This window comes from Eublepharis macularius, chromosome 4 (genome assembly GCF_028583425.1).
Source record: "Eublepharis macularius isolate TG4126 chromosome 4, MPM_Emac_v1.0, whole genome shotgun sequence".
NCBI classification, from domain to species: Eukaryota; Metazoa; Chordata; class Lepidosauria; order Squamata; family Eublepharidae; genus Eublepharis; species Eublepharis macularius.
Genome location: NC_072793.1, coordinates 70,124,098 through 70,138,197, shown reverse-complemented (window position 1 = coordinate 70,138,197; position 14,100 = coordinate 70,124,098). Strand labels below are relative to the sequence as shown.

General features: G+C 47.4%; 1 protein-coding gene across 2 annotated transcripts in view; it reads right to left on the bottom strand.

Annotated features, from left to right (window-relative positions):
- The window catches only part of P4HA2 (prolyl 4-hydroxylase subunit alpha 2), a 47,408-nt gene extending 41,790 nt beyond the window's left edge, over nucleotides 1-5,618 (bottom strand). For both annotated transcript variants that reach the window (XM_054976288.1, XM_054976287.1), the window contains exons 1-2: nucleotides 5,401-5,618; nucleotides 5,096-5,144 (exon numbers count right to left, since the gene is read on the bottom strand). The gene's annotated coding sequence lies outside the window, so the exon portion shown is untranslated. The remainder of the gene's footprint in view (nucleotides 1-5,095; nucleotides 5,145-5,400) is intronic.
- Between the last annotated feature and the right edge of the window lie 8,482 nt (nucleotides 5,619-14,100).

Below are 14,100 nucleotides of genomic sequence, written 5' to 3'. Positions count from 1 at the left end.
CTGGTAAAAAGGAGGAGAGGGAAAGGGGAGTACAGTAAAGGAGAAAAGGGAGAAAGGAGGGTGCATATGAGGCTCTTTGGGTACAACAGGCTGAGTACAACAATATCCATTTTTGTCATCAAACTGTATTGCCACATATTTATTCCCAATTACTATAGATACACTGGAATCTCTGGGACCCAGGAGCTCCATAACTGTACACTAGCAGTTCTTGCTAACAGCAAGAGGTTACATTTACTTGTTGAAGCCAAGGACCTTCATCTTGTCAGTCCCTCTTTCCCCAAAGATAACTGTCTTCCAGCTGACTCCTCCCTTCAGAATTATAACCCTAAAGCACTGCACACAACTTTTTTACATGCCTGCATCACCACCCCTCCTGCCAAGTGTTTAATGTGCATCTGCAAATAATTAAACATTTAAATGCTGAACAATCAGTAGAGAAACTTGAAGGCCTCCAAGTTTTTTTTCTTTTCTTCATAAATGGCATATGGAGACGTGTTGCCTAAAATGCTGTTTGTTTGCACAAAAAGCAAGGTTTTTATTCCAATAGCATTCGTAATCTGGAGATAGCTTTAGTTATGCAATTCTCTTTTAAGTTACAAAAGAAAGTAAAATGTGTTGAAGTATTTTTAAACCTCCACACACACAAAAAGCATAAGTTATGATACTTTAAAATCCAGCAGTTCTTCTATTTTATCCTGAGAAATCCTAACATGGAGGTGGCTGTATGAACTGATCAAATTTAACAGCAAGTGTAAAGAAAATCTATGTAGGCCAAATTGTAAGCTTTATCTTCCACAACTGGAGCTAGCCAAGACTTTGGCGTACCAGATAAAATAACTGGCTTTTTGCTATTCACAGCCCAGAATGCTAATATGCAACATCCCTTCATATAAATCTGAAAACAGTCTCGAAATACACAAGATTTTTCAAGAAAACATCTCTCAAAGCCAATTTTTAAAACACTTGGAAACAAGTACCAAGAAAAATAAATATGCTAAGGATCTCAGATTAATCATTAAGAAACATTTATTTTAAAAGTTGTCTATGACTATGGAACATTTTCCATATCTTTTAAGTATTCTTCAGCAAACAAGCCCTATGTAGCAAACCAATAAAGCCCTTCCTCCAAGGACTTTAAATGCACAGATCTACCCTTGGGTAGGTAAAGATAGTCCCCTCTGCAAGCACATCACTACTGACCCATGGGGGATGTCGCATCACAACGTTTTCTTGGCACATGTTTTACAGGGTGGTTTGCCATTGCCTTCCCTGTGGCGCAGAGTGGTAAGCTGCAGTACTGCAGCCCAAGCTCTGCTCACAACCTGAGTTCGATCCTGGCAGAAGCCAGGTTCAGGTAGCCGGCTCAAGGTTGACTCAGCCTTCCATCCTTCTGAGGTCGGTAAAAAGAATACCCAGTTTCCTGGGGGTAAAGTGTACATGACTGGGGAAGGCAATGGCAAAGCACCCCATAACAAAAAAAAGAAAAGAAAATGTCGTGATGCAACGTCTCCCCATGGGTCAGTAATGACTCAGTGCTTGCACAGGGGACTACCTTTACCTTACCTAACCTTGGATATATGTCAACAGTTTATAAATACAGTAAATCCTCACTATTTGTAGGGATCCGTTCCTGGAGTTACAGAAAACGGAGACATCCACCAATCCTAGGAAGCAGTAGCAGAATGACCAGATTTTTATAACATTTAATGATGTTATGATTATCATGATCGCTTGAAGGAAGTAAAAATAAGCAAGAAAGCTCACATGATTGAAGACCATAAGTGAAATTGTAAGTCATGAATCTGCAAATGGCGAAGGTGTATGTATGTATAAAACTTAGAAAGAGTAATATGAAATGTCATATAAATATGAATCATTTTATAACAGTCAGTTGTAACAGTTAAGTTTGCTCCACAAACTTCCATTATTTCTCTTTCATTTATTGTGTATAGAAGAACAAGAGTGACATTCTAAAGCAGTCCTTGAAGTTCCAGGGTCCAGCTCAGAAAGAAAAGCATCTTTTAATTTTCTAACCATTCATGCACGAGGTCCAAGTCTCACCTGAAAGGACAAGAAATATGGGCAAAATTTCTGTGTTGTTTTGTCAAAAAACTGAATGGACAAGGAGAGACAGGTTTAACAATAAATTAGAAATTTAAAAGGGAAAAAACAGGAAGTAGGAAAATGAGGAAGGATTTGTTTATTGCATCTGAATATTTGTTTGGCAATTAAAAATAAATTCAATTTCACATTGACCATATATCTAAAGCAGAACTTTAATATTTGTGTTTGAAACTATAAAAAAGCCAAGTATAATTATATAAATATGAACAATGAAAGCCATTATTCATTCACCCAGTCATGGACAGACCATATCTTAATAAATCAATATTTAAAAACAAGAATGAAGAAATAATACATGCTAGGAGATGTTATAAAAGAATGTGTCATGTATGCCAGCATACCTGCCATGATTGTATTCTGCATTTTGTACTGGTCAAGGCTGTTTGCCAGAGTTATATTCTCTGTATTCTGTGTAGATCATCTGAGAGTGTCTTAACTGCTAATATTAATTGCAGGAGGGCCAGTGGGCCTCTCCGTTTATCTGTTGAAAATATGTACTTTCACTTCCTTCTCCATGTGTCCTTGAAAGAGAGCTGCTAGCAGCGGACATTATCTCTCTTCCCAGACTGGGATATTTTGCTTTGTACTTCATGTAGTCTAAACTAATCTGTTCCCATGCAACCTCTTGGGGGTTTCGCGCCAGAATGTGAACGGACCCCGGAGGGTGGGAAGTTTCTCTATAATTAGTTATGCCTTTGTTTGAATTTTCACTTCTGCCAATTACCACCTTTGAGTGAACACCTGTACTGTATGGATTTCAATAAAGCTACTTCAACTGGAACACCTGCAAGTTAACTGTGGAGGGCTTGAGGGACCTAACTGCCAGGGGCTGACAGAAGGATATTGCCTTGTATTTCAGTCAGTCAGTCTCTGTACCTATGCATGACTGAATGTAAAGCACTATAATTTTGATGAAGACAAGGAGTTAATAACAGATACCATAATAATAATAATAATAATAATAATAATAATAATAATAATAATAATAATAATAATAATGTGCTTGCAAAAATATATATACAGAGCTGCTTTTTTAAAAATCTGATATAGCAAGCTTGGTTTTAGACAGGAAAAGACAGAATTTGCATACAGTGATGGACATAATCCTGCCACAGTTGAGCTGTTTTCAGTCCTACTGGTTTCAACAGAGAAATAAAAGTATGCTGAACTTTCTCCCACAAATCAATCAGACCAGAAAGTACTTAACTGTAGTTGGATTTCATCTAATCTTATTTGGATTCTTGGAAAATGCAAACCATAGCATTTGTGGATCATGAATGTGGCTGAATGTGAACATGTAATGCAGAGAAACTACATTAGTGATTCAAAAACTCCAGCTGGCAGAGTATATCCTTTGGGATGTTCTAGTGCCCATGGTGGATTGCTGTAACAAGTTTTGCATTTTGGGGTCTGTTTATTATGTGGACTTTCCTTACTGGGTTTAAGGATTTTTCCAGTGCTTGTAACTAGAGTTACATAATCATTAACAATGGTCTAAAAGAATCTTGACATTCAACACCCTGAAGATACTATAGACAAATAGCCTGAAAGACTGGATGGAATTATGATAAAACTACTGCTATTTCTATTCGGCACATTTATTATTGCTGCCACACAACCTTTTTTTAGAAAAAAAACCTGTATAATTTGACCAGAGACTACTGCTGGATGAGAAAAAGTGAACATCTGTGCCACAATCTACTCAAATTTCAGCCTCTGTAATGCTACTTTTACATGGCTTGCGCAGAAATTTTCTGGTCAGTTTTACATTGCACATCTGCCTACACCATGCTGCAAGTTGGCTGTATATAGCAAACCTGTGGAACAATCCATACAACCAGGCTAATACAGATAAGGAAACATTCCTGTAAGGATTTCATTTGTCCCTTAAGAGAAGATCTATCACTGTCAAAAGAAATCTGTGTTTCATGCTTTCTTTTGGGAGCCAAGAGTGAAAGGGCACAGCCTTCATTGTCACATTTAAAAACCCGTTCAAGAAGCTGTATTGTATCTCTGGAGAACTTCAAACCAAGTGGGAAAGGAGGAGGAGCAAAAGGCGATGCACAGAAAAGGGCAAGAACAGAATACTGATGCCCACAACCAAAGGGAAGAAGTGAGGCCGCGATGCTCATTCCCTCTCTCCCCCCAGCTTTTTCAAGCAGCAAATAAGTTTATGATGTTCCATATAAGTTCTTCTATCAGAAAAAGGCTGTAAGTGCAAGATCAGTTGGCAGTGTTCTGTTCCAGATTCCTTCTCCAGTTCAGAAATCACACACTTTGGGAAGCATTATTAACTATGCTTGCTTCCTCAGTTTTGCTCACGTTCTATCCCCCGCCCCTGCCATTCACAATACCCTTCTTTTTCACACCCTCAGCTGAACCAGGACAGTCTATGAATATCTCCACGTGGATCTCTTCCTCAAACACTACCACACCATTTGATACTATTTCCCTGAACCGATCAGTTCTCACTATGACGTTCTCAAACACCCTCACTCAGGGCCAAGCTACACATGACGAATGACACTTGAACGGCAAGTGGATTAAGTGGAGGGCAAGTGAACAGGGAGAAATACACTTGCTGTTCAAGTGTCATTCATCATGTGTAGCTTGGCCCTCAACCAGAGGGGCCTCTCTCAGCATCTTTTCAACAGCCAACCCTTCCAGCCTGTGCACACGTTTTTGCTGCATTCAGATCCGGAAGGGTCTCTCAACTGTTCCTTCCTGAACGCTGTGATGCACTGCATAAAAACACTTCCAGCCAAACAGATGTTATAGCTTCCAATAGGTTTAAACCCGCTCAAGCTACAGTTTACCCGAGAAACAAGTGCCCTGCTTCCATCCGCATTTCCTAGGTAAGAAGCCCCCCCCTGCCCCGCCCCGAGCCCTCAATAAGTTTTCGACAAGACCGCCCCATCGAAGCGTGTACTGCACACCAGTATAGAAGTTTAACGCGGAAAGGGTTTACCTGTGATTACCGCCGAGGAGGTGCGGTGATCGCCTTGCCAGTCGAGCCCCTGAAAACAAGTTAGACAGAAGTTTACCTAGAGGAAGCCTTCGGAGCTAAGGCTCGTCCTAGCGGTCAAGTCATCCCTGCCACTTTCCCATTGCGCCTGTTAGTCCAGCATGGTGCCGGCGGCTTGGGATGTGTCCCGTGCGCACAAGCCACGCGAAGTGACCGGGCCATGCTGGAGCAAAGAGAAGGGCGCGTTTCCCAGGAGGTCAGAGAGAACAGGGAAGACGGGGCGGGCGAGAGACGGCCGGCAGAGCTACCTGGAGAACAACCACTCCGTGTAGCAGCGGCAAAGGAGCTGCAGGAGCCGATCTGGCTCCCGGCAACCGGCGTCCAAGCAGCTCCTGAAGCGGCCCGAGGGAGTGCGCCCAATCTGCCCCGCTGGCGCGAAGCGGCTTCGCCGGCTCAGCCAAGAACACGCAGCCCCGGGCTTCACACTTTCTAGAACAGCCCTGGCGTTTCCAGCCGGAGCTCCGGATCCTCCTCCCCTTCACTGATGCGCTTGGCGTTCTCCGCTCCGATTGAGCCGCTGCCACGTCGGAAGCTCCGCCTTCCCCCAGCAGAGTCCTCCGACGCTTCCAGACACTACCGTAATGCTCAGAATAGCTGCCGGGGCTCACATGTAAAGAGGCGCGCTTGAGAGGCCTGGCTCTTTATCCTTCGAGGGAGATAGGACTCTTGAGTTTCCTCTGACATCCGGCCGCATAGACAACAGTCCTGAAAGCTTGCACCGACTTTCCCCCTTACTTCAAGGGAGATGTTTTATTATTTTGTTTATTTAAAACAGTGCTAGACAAGGCTGCCTTTCCACCTAACTTTTGACCTCCAAGGGGCGACCAATAACAACATTTAAAACAAGTTAAAAACACATATGTACAAGACAATTAAAACAAACATAGAAACATGGAAAGGGAGTAAGATCAGGGAGGGAATGCCAGACGAAACAGAGAATTCTCTTGCTAGGAGAAGACAATGATTGAAGGAGACAGTCAAAAGGAAAAGAGTAAAAGCCAGAACCAGCATTAAACAAATACTGGTACCACAAAAAACAGTTGTATCTGTTAAAGACAATGGAGAACAATATTTTAGAAATGAGAACATGAAAATATCATGCTTTTATTAACCCTTTCCCTGCTAAAATGTTCCTGGAACAATACGGAACAGGCCGGAACCAGCACTATGAAATGATAGGACCATAAAATATTAATCACTATTTTATTAATGAAAGGCCAGTGTCACAAAAAGCAGTGGCATGTGTTAGAGACACTCCAGAACAATATTTTAGAAATGAAAACTCTGGACTGCCCCGCTTTTATTAACCCGTTCCATGCCAAAAAGCTCCCGGAACAGCACAAAACAGCCCGGAACGGGCACTAAAGAAAGGCCAGTGCTACAAAAAGCAGTGGGATGTGTTAGACACACACTCCAGAACAATATTTTAGAAATGAAAACTCTGGACTGGCACCCTTCAATTAACCATTTCCATGCCAAAAAGCTCCCGGAACGGGCACTAAAGAAACGCCATTATGGCCTCTAGGAGAAAATTTCCTATGGGAGGGTGGTCTGGGGTACCACTTGTCTGCACACAACACACACACACGTCAGTGCCCAGGCAGCCAGGAGGGCCAATAAGGCTGGCTAGGCAAGAATCAGCCAGTGGTCTAGTGGTGCAGAAAAGCCTGGTGCTGCAGCCACAAACGACCAATGATGAGGCAAGTGAGGCAAAGACGAGCCGAGGGAGACAGGCAGCAATAGTCCTTGGCTTCACTGTGGTGCTGCCTCCTGCTGCTGGCTTGTACTTGCATATTAGCCCATTATCTGTTGGATCTCCTCCAGATGAGGCAGTGTTGATGGAAGAGGGATGGGACCAATGGTGAAGAACCATTTTCCATGGCTTCTTTGGCAACCCTGTCCACCCCCGTTGCCAAGTCATAAAGATGATCCATTTCAGTCTGATTGTTGCCATCATCATGGCAGACTGAGGGCCAAGCTACACATGACGAATGACACTTGAACGGCAAGTGGATTGAGTGGAGGGCAAGTGAACAGGGAGAAATACACTTGCTGTTCAAGTGTCATTCGTCATGTGTAGCTTGGCCCTTAGATCATTTGTTGCCCTGATGAATGCCCTACACTGATCCTCTTATTTGGAAACTGCATTCTTGTTTGTTTTCCTGTACTTCTTAGTGCCTTTTGATATCGTTAACAATGCCATCCTGTGACAGCACAGCATTCATATTTGCTAACACTGTGACCTGGAACCAGGTACTTGGTACACAGGGAAGTTTATATCCCAAACATCTTTTTTTTAAAATATATATATATATATATATATATATATATTATTTTTAACATCTAAAACAGTAAACTACAAAAAACTACAATAGTACAAGGGGAGGAAAAGAAGGGGGGGAAAAGAGAGGGGGAAGGGAGGGGTGGAAAAAAGGGGAAGGCAGCCTACAAACACTAAACACTACACTTCAATGCTTTCCCTTCATACTGCCATAATTGAAAAATAAAGCTTAATAAAATACTGATGGAATGGTTAATCTTACAAAATACAAATTACAGTTCAAATTAAATCTTTTCCCCCCTCCTGGGCCTCGGACGCAGTTCTCTCTGAGCAGCTGCAGCCGCAGCGCTCGTTGCCTCCCCCCTCCCTTCAGGCTTCGAATCTTCTTCTTTTTGCTTGTTGTTTTGCTCAAATTCTTGGTTTTTGTCCACAAAATCCCTTAGCTGATCTTCCGAATTAATCTTGTAAGCTTGATCTTTATAACTAAACCCGATTCCTTCCGGAAATAGCCATTTGTACTTTATGCCACGATCCCTCAAAAGAGCCGCCAGCCTTTTATACTTGATTCTTCTCTTCCGAACTAAAAATGGAACGTCCTTCAGTATCTTGACTTTATTTCCCAGAAAGTCCAAGTCCGCATTATATGAGTTATATAGGATGATGTCCCTGACCCTCCTAGATGAAAACTCAATAACAATCTCGCGAGGCAGCTGCCGCTTCATTGCATATTTTGAAGATGCCCGACAGGCTCCCAAAATGGCGCTTTTTACTTCTTCTTTAGTTGCCCTCGCGGGTGTCGCTAAACGTTCCGAGGCAAGATCCCTTAAATCCTCGTTTTCCTCCTCTTTAACATTCTGGAGACGCAAAATGGTCTGAGTTCGCTCCACTTGCAGCCCAATCAGCTGGTTTTCCACCAACTTTACCTCCTTGTTCGTTGCTCTCATAAGTGATGCATTTTCCCGAGCAGACTTCTCTGCCCCCCCCCCCGCTACTTCCTTGATGGCTTTCACATCGCTCTCAATTAAGCCCACCCTTTGATCTGTTTCATTCAGCTTGTCAACAAAGGGTTTTATGGCTTCGATAACCTATCTTTTCACCAATTCCTCGAGCAACTCGCCTCTTCCCTGCAGGGCAGCCATAACTGACTTGCCCAAGGCGCAGCCGCGACCCCCGGGGGCCCCCGGCCCGCCGGAGGCGGGGCGGGGGGCGTCGGGGGGAGCGGCGCAGCCGCGACCCCCGGGGGCCCCCGGCCCGCCGGAGGCGGGGCGGGGGGCGTCGGGGGGAGCGGCGCAGCCGCGACCCCCGGGGGCCCCCGGCCCGCCGGAGGCGGGGCGGGGGGCGTCGGGGGGAGCGGCGCAGCCGCGACCCCCGGGGGCCCCCGGCCCGCCGGAGGCGGGGCGGGGGGCGTCGGGGGGAGCGGCGCAGCCGCGACCCCCGGGGGCCCCCGGCCCGCCGGAGGCGGGGCGGGGGGCGTCGGGGGGAGCGGCGCAGCCGCGACCCCCGGGGGCCCCCGGCCCGCCGGAGGCGGGGCGGGGGGCGTCGGGGGGAGCGGCGCAGCCGCGACCCCCGGGGGCCCCCGGCCCGCCGGAGGCGGGGCGGGGGGCGTCGGGGGGAGCGGCGCAGCCGCGACCCCCGGGGGCCCCCGGCCCGCCGGAGGCGGGGCGGGGGGCGTCGGGGGGAGCGGCGCAGCCGCGACCCCCGGGGGCCCCCGGCCCGCCGGAGGCGGGGCGGGGGGCGTCGGGGGGAGCGGCGCAGCCGCGACCCCCGGGGGCCCCCGGCCCGCCGGAGGCGGGGCGGGGGGCGTCGGGGGGGAGCGGCGCAGCCGCGACCCCCGGGGGCCCCCGGCCCGCCGGAGGCGGGGCGGGGGGCGTCGGGGGGAGCGGCGCAGCCGCGACCCCCGGGGGCCCCCGGCCCGCCGGAGGCGGGGCGGGGGGCGTCGGGGGGAGCGGCGCAGCCGCGACCCCCGGGGGCCCCCGGCCCGCCGGAGGCGGGGCGGGGGGCGTCGGGGGGAGCGGCGCAGCCGCGACCCCCGGGGGCCCCCGGCCCGCCGGAGGCGGGGCGGGGGGGCGTCGGGGGGAGCGGCGCAGCCGCGACCCCCGGGGGCCCCCGGCCCGCCGGAGGCGGGGCGGGGGGCGTCGGGGGGAGCGGCGCAGCCGCGACCCCCGGGGGCCCCCGGCCCGCCGGAGGCGGGGCGGGGGGCGTCGGGGGGAGCGGCGCAGCCGCGACCCCCGGGGGCCCCCGGCCCGCCGGAGGCGGGGCGGGGGGCGTCGGGGGGAGCGGCGCAGCCGCGACCCCCGGGGGCCCCCGGCCCGCCGGAGGCGGGGCGGGGGGCGTCGGGGGGAGCGGCGCAGCCGCGACCCCCGGGGGCCCCCGGCCCGCCGGAGGCGGGGCGGGGGGCGTCGGGGGGAGCGGCGCAGCCGCGACCCCCGGGGGCCCCCGGCCCGCCGGAGGCGGGGCGGGGGGCGTCGGGGGGAGCGGCGCAGCCGCGACCCCCGGGGGCCCCCGGCCCGCCGGAGGCGGGGCGGGGGGCGTCGGGGGGAGCGGCGCAGCCGCGACCCCCGGGGGCCCCCGGCCCGCCGGAGGCGGGGCGGGGGGCGTCGGGGGGAGCGGCGCAGCCGCGACCCCCGGGGGCCCCCGGCCCGCCGGAGGCGGGGCGGGGGGCGTCGGGGGGAGCGGCGCAGCCGCGACCCCCGGGGGCCCCCGGCCCGCCGGAGGCGGGGCGGGGGGCGTCGGGGGGAGCGGCGCAGCCGCGACCCCCGGGGGCCCCCGGCCCGCCGGAGGCGGGGCGGGGGGCGTCGGGGGGAGCGGCGCAGCCGCGACCCCCGGGGGCCCGGCTGTCTTTGTCTTTGTCTTTGTCTTTGTCTTTGTCTTTGTCTTTGTCTTTGTCTTTGTCTTTGTCTTTGTCTTTGTCTTTGTCTTTGTCTTTGTCTTTGTCTTTGTCTTTGTCTTTGTCTTTGTCTTTGTCTTTGTCTTTGTCTTTGTCTTTGTCTTTGTCTTTGTCTTTGTCTTTGTCTTTGTCTTTGTCTTTGTCTTTGTCTTTGTCTTTGTCTTTGTCTTTGTCTTTGTCTTTGTCTTTGTCTTTGTCTTTGTCTTTGTCTTTGTCTTTGTCTTTGTCTTTGTCTTTGTCTTTGTCTTTGTCTTTGTCTTTGTCTTTGTCTTTGTCTTTGTCTTTGTCTTTGTCTTTGTCTTTGTCTTTGTCTTTGTCTTTGTCTTTGTCTTTGTCTTTGTCTTTGTCTTTGTCTTTGTCTTTGTCTTTGTCTTTGTCTTTGTCTTTGTCTTTGTCTTTGTCTTTGTCTTTGTCTTTGTCTTTGTCTTTGTCTTTGTCTTTGTCTTTGTCTTTGTCTTTGTCTTTGTCTTTGTCTTTGTCTTTGTCTTTGTCTTTGTCTTTGTCTTTGTCTTTGTCTTTGTCTTTGTCTTTGTCTTTGTCTTTGTCTTTGTCTTTGTCTTTGTCTTTGTCTTTGTCTTTGTCTTTGTCTTTGTCTTTGTCTTTGTCTTTGTCTTTGTCTTTGTCTTTGTCTTTGTCTTTGTCTTTGTCTTTGTCTTTGTCTTTGTCTTTGTCTTTGTCTTTGTCTTTGTCTTTGTCTTTGTCTTCGTCTTCGTCTTCGTCTTCGTCTTCGTCTTCGTCTTCGTCTTCGTCTTCGTCTTCGTCTTCGTCTTCGTCTTCGTCTTCGTCTTCGTCTTCGTCTTCGTCTTCGTCTTCGTCTTCGTCTTCGTCTTCGTCTTCGTCTTCGTCTTCGTCTTCGTCTTCGTCTTCGTCTTCGTCTTCGTCTTCGTCTTCGTCTTCGTCTTCGTCTTCGTCTTCGTCTTCGTCTTCGTCTTCGTCTTCGTCTTCGTCTTCGTCTTCGTCTTCGTCTTCGTCTTCGTCTTCGTCTTCGTCTTCGTCTTCGTCTTCGTCTTCGTCTTCGTCTTCGTCTTCGTCTTCGTCTTCGTCTTCGTCTTCGTCTTCGTCTTCGTCTTCGTCTTCGTCTTCGTCTTCGTCTTCGTCTTCGTCTTCGTCTTCGTCTTCGTCTTCGTCTTCGTCTTCGTCTTCGTCTTCGTCTTCGTCTTCGTCTTCGTCTTCGTCTTCGTCTTCGTCTTCGTCTTCGTCTTCGTCTTCGTCTTCGTCTTCGTCTTCGTCTTCGTCTTCGTCTTCGTCTTCGTCTTCGTCTTCGTCTTCGTCTTCGGTCAGCAAACCCAGAGGTGGGGGGCAGTTGTTAAGGTATGGAGCTTCCAGCAGATCCCCCCCTACCCCCCTGCCCATGTGCCTTCTCTAATGCTTGCCTGCAGGCCTTTCCCTCATTTCCTTGCATCCCTCTCAATATGCAATCTCCCAGCAGCATGTACTTCCCAGTGCTATTGTGGGAGGGGCATAAGGATGATAAGTACATTTGGGAGCTTGGACAGCAGGAGGGCTTGTAAGCAGGGAACAGTGTGTGTGTGGGGAGGGTATGAAGGAGGTGCTAGCAGTAGGGAGAGATAGTGGGATAGGAGTCTCAGGCACCCTTTTCCCACTCCCCCAGTAACTTGGAACCAGACCTGTGTGGAAGAACTGAAGGGACTGGAAGCAATGAAGACTGTTCTGTGTAGAAATTCCACACAATTTCAAACCATGAAATTTGTATGCTGAATCCTTGGTAACTGCTATGGTATTTTAATAGTGCTGGAATCAAGGAAGATACATAATCTCAGTAATAAATACACCCACCTTGTAAGGTAGACTTAGATGAACATCCACAGCTGGGAATAATTTTTGAATTTCTCAGCTTGCTGTTTTGATCCAAAATTCCTTGTTCTGATTGCACCTCTCCCTTATATGAATTGAAGCTGTGATTTGTTGGCATTTTCTGTTTCCTCACATTGGATCCCCCCATAAAACATCCACATTATTCAGTTGTGTTTATGCAACAATAAATAAACATAATATGTATGTTATTATGCATAAATGATACATATTGTAAACCCTGATCTGCTTTTGGATTACCATTTTTATATATTATCTTATGCAGAAATCTAAGATCTTTTCATATGATAAAAAAGATAAATATCAAACCAATCATAATTTAATTCTTTTTTACTATTTCCAATCATCTGACATTCTACCTAGCCAAAAGTACCACTATGCCCAGCTGCAAGATAAGAGATATGGATACTAAAAATGACAGGAAAAGTTACATGACCAGATCATCCTTGGTCTCTGCTAACAATTACAGAACATGTATCTGATACTGTTCACTATTTTTAATTGGCTGTCAACAATAAAGCACCAGTTATACACCATAATAGAAAAAGAACTATAGTGATGTTCATACAGCGTTATTTAGAATGCATATGTTTCACGAAGTATGTGTTATAAACCATAATCAGCAGTCTACTGGTTTGAATCCCACTACTGACATGAGCTCAGTAAGTGGCCTTGGGTCAGCCACTCCTCTCAGCCCCAGCTCCATTGTGGGGATAAGAATAACACTAACTTGTTCACTGCTCTGGGTGAGGCACTAATATGTGTAGAAGAGCGGTATATAAGCACAGTTATTATTATTATTTATATTTCCATGACACCATCCCTTGACCTGTGAAATTAAGTATTTTGGTAAATATGAAAGTGATACAAAATTTAAATGCATTGCATAAAGTGTGAGTGTACATATACAAACTTTAAAAATTGTATTGGATAATACCGCAAAGCATGATTACTGAGAAAGCTGCTTTCACTGCTTTCAGTGTGGAGAGCTGCTTGTAGATCAAAACAACCTGACGAGCTGTCTTCATGCAGAGTACACTTGATTCTCTTGGCTTTCAATTCTGCTTTCGTTCAGCATGGGTGAATCAATGTGTCAGCAATAAACATTTGTATCACTCCTCTCTGAATGGCCTTTTAAATTTTACTGCCTATCGTGTCAAAGCAATTAAAATTAACAATACAATTACTAAACTGCTAAGATCAATTAATGGCTCTTAGGCTTTATTTATTGATCTAGTGACATCTTCAAAACCCACTGGTAACAGACTACACATACTTCTCTTCTATCCACAATATATACACAAGGATTGATTACATATTCTTATCTTCTAAATTACATATTTAAATGACATATTCTTATCTCCTAAATTAGTCAAACTCTTACATCAAGGATTGGTGACAAGTTGTGGACAGACTATGCTTGGACAGAATGTACACTGAGAATAAATGACATCAAACAAATTGGAAACTAAATAAATCACTTTTACTTAACAAATAAATTTCTTCTGAAATCTCTTTAGAAATTAAACAATAGAAACAAACTATGTGGCATTCCTCAAATCCACGTGTACGATGCTATGGAAGTGGTACTTAGAGGGAAATTAATCTCCATTGCCTCCTGTCATGAAGAGCAAAAAGAAAACATTAGAAATGAAATGATATCTAGAATAAGAAAACTAGAAGATGAACACATAAAAGGCCACCCAATCTATAAACTTGCTTGCATGAAAATTAGAGGAGAAAACCTCCTCACATTCTATACAAGCTATTAAAGGCACCCAGGAAAAACTCAAACTAATTCTGTAAAATTAGCCGATGTATTTGCTGAATACTACCAAACCATTTGTACATCAGACAATCCTGACACTAATCATATTTTAAATTATTTATCATCACAGGAAATTTGGAAAAAAACTCACAAGAACATAAACAATATCTGGACCAACC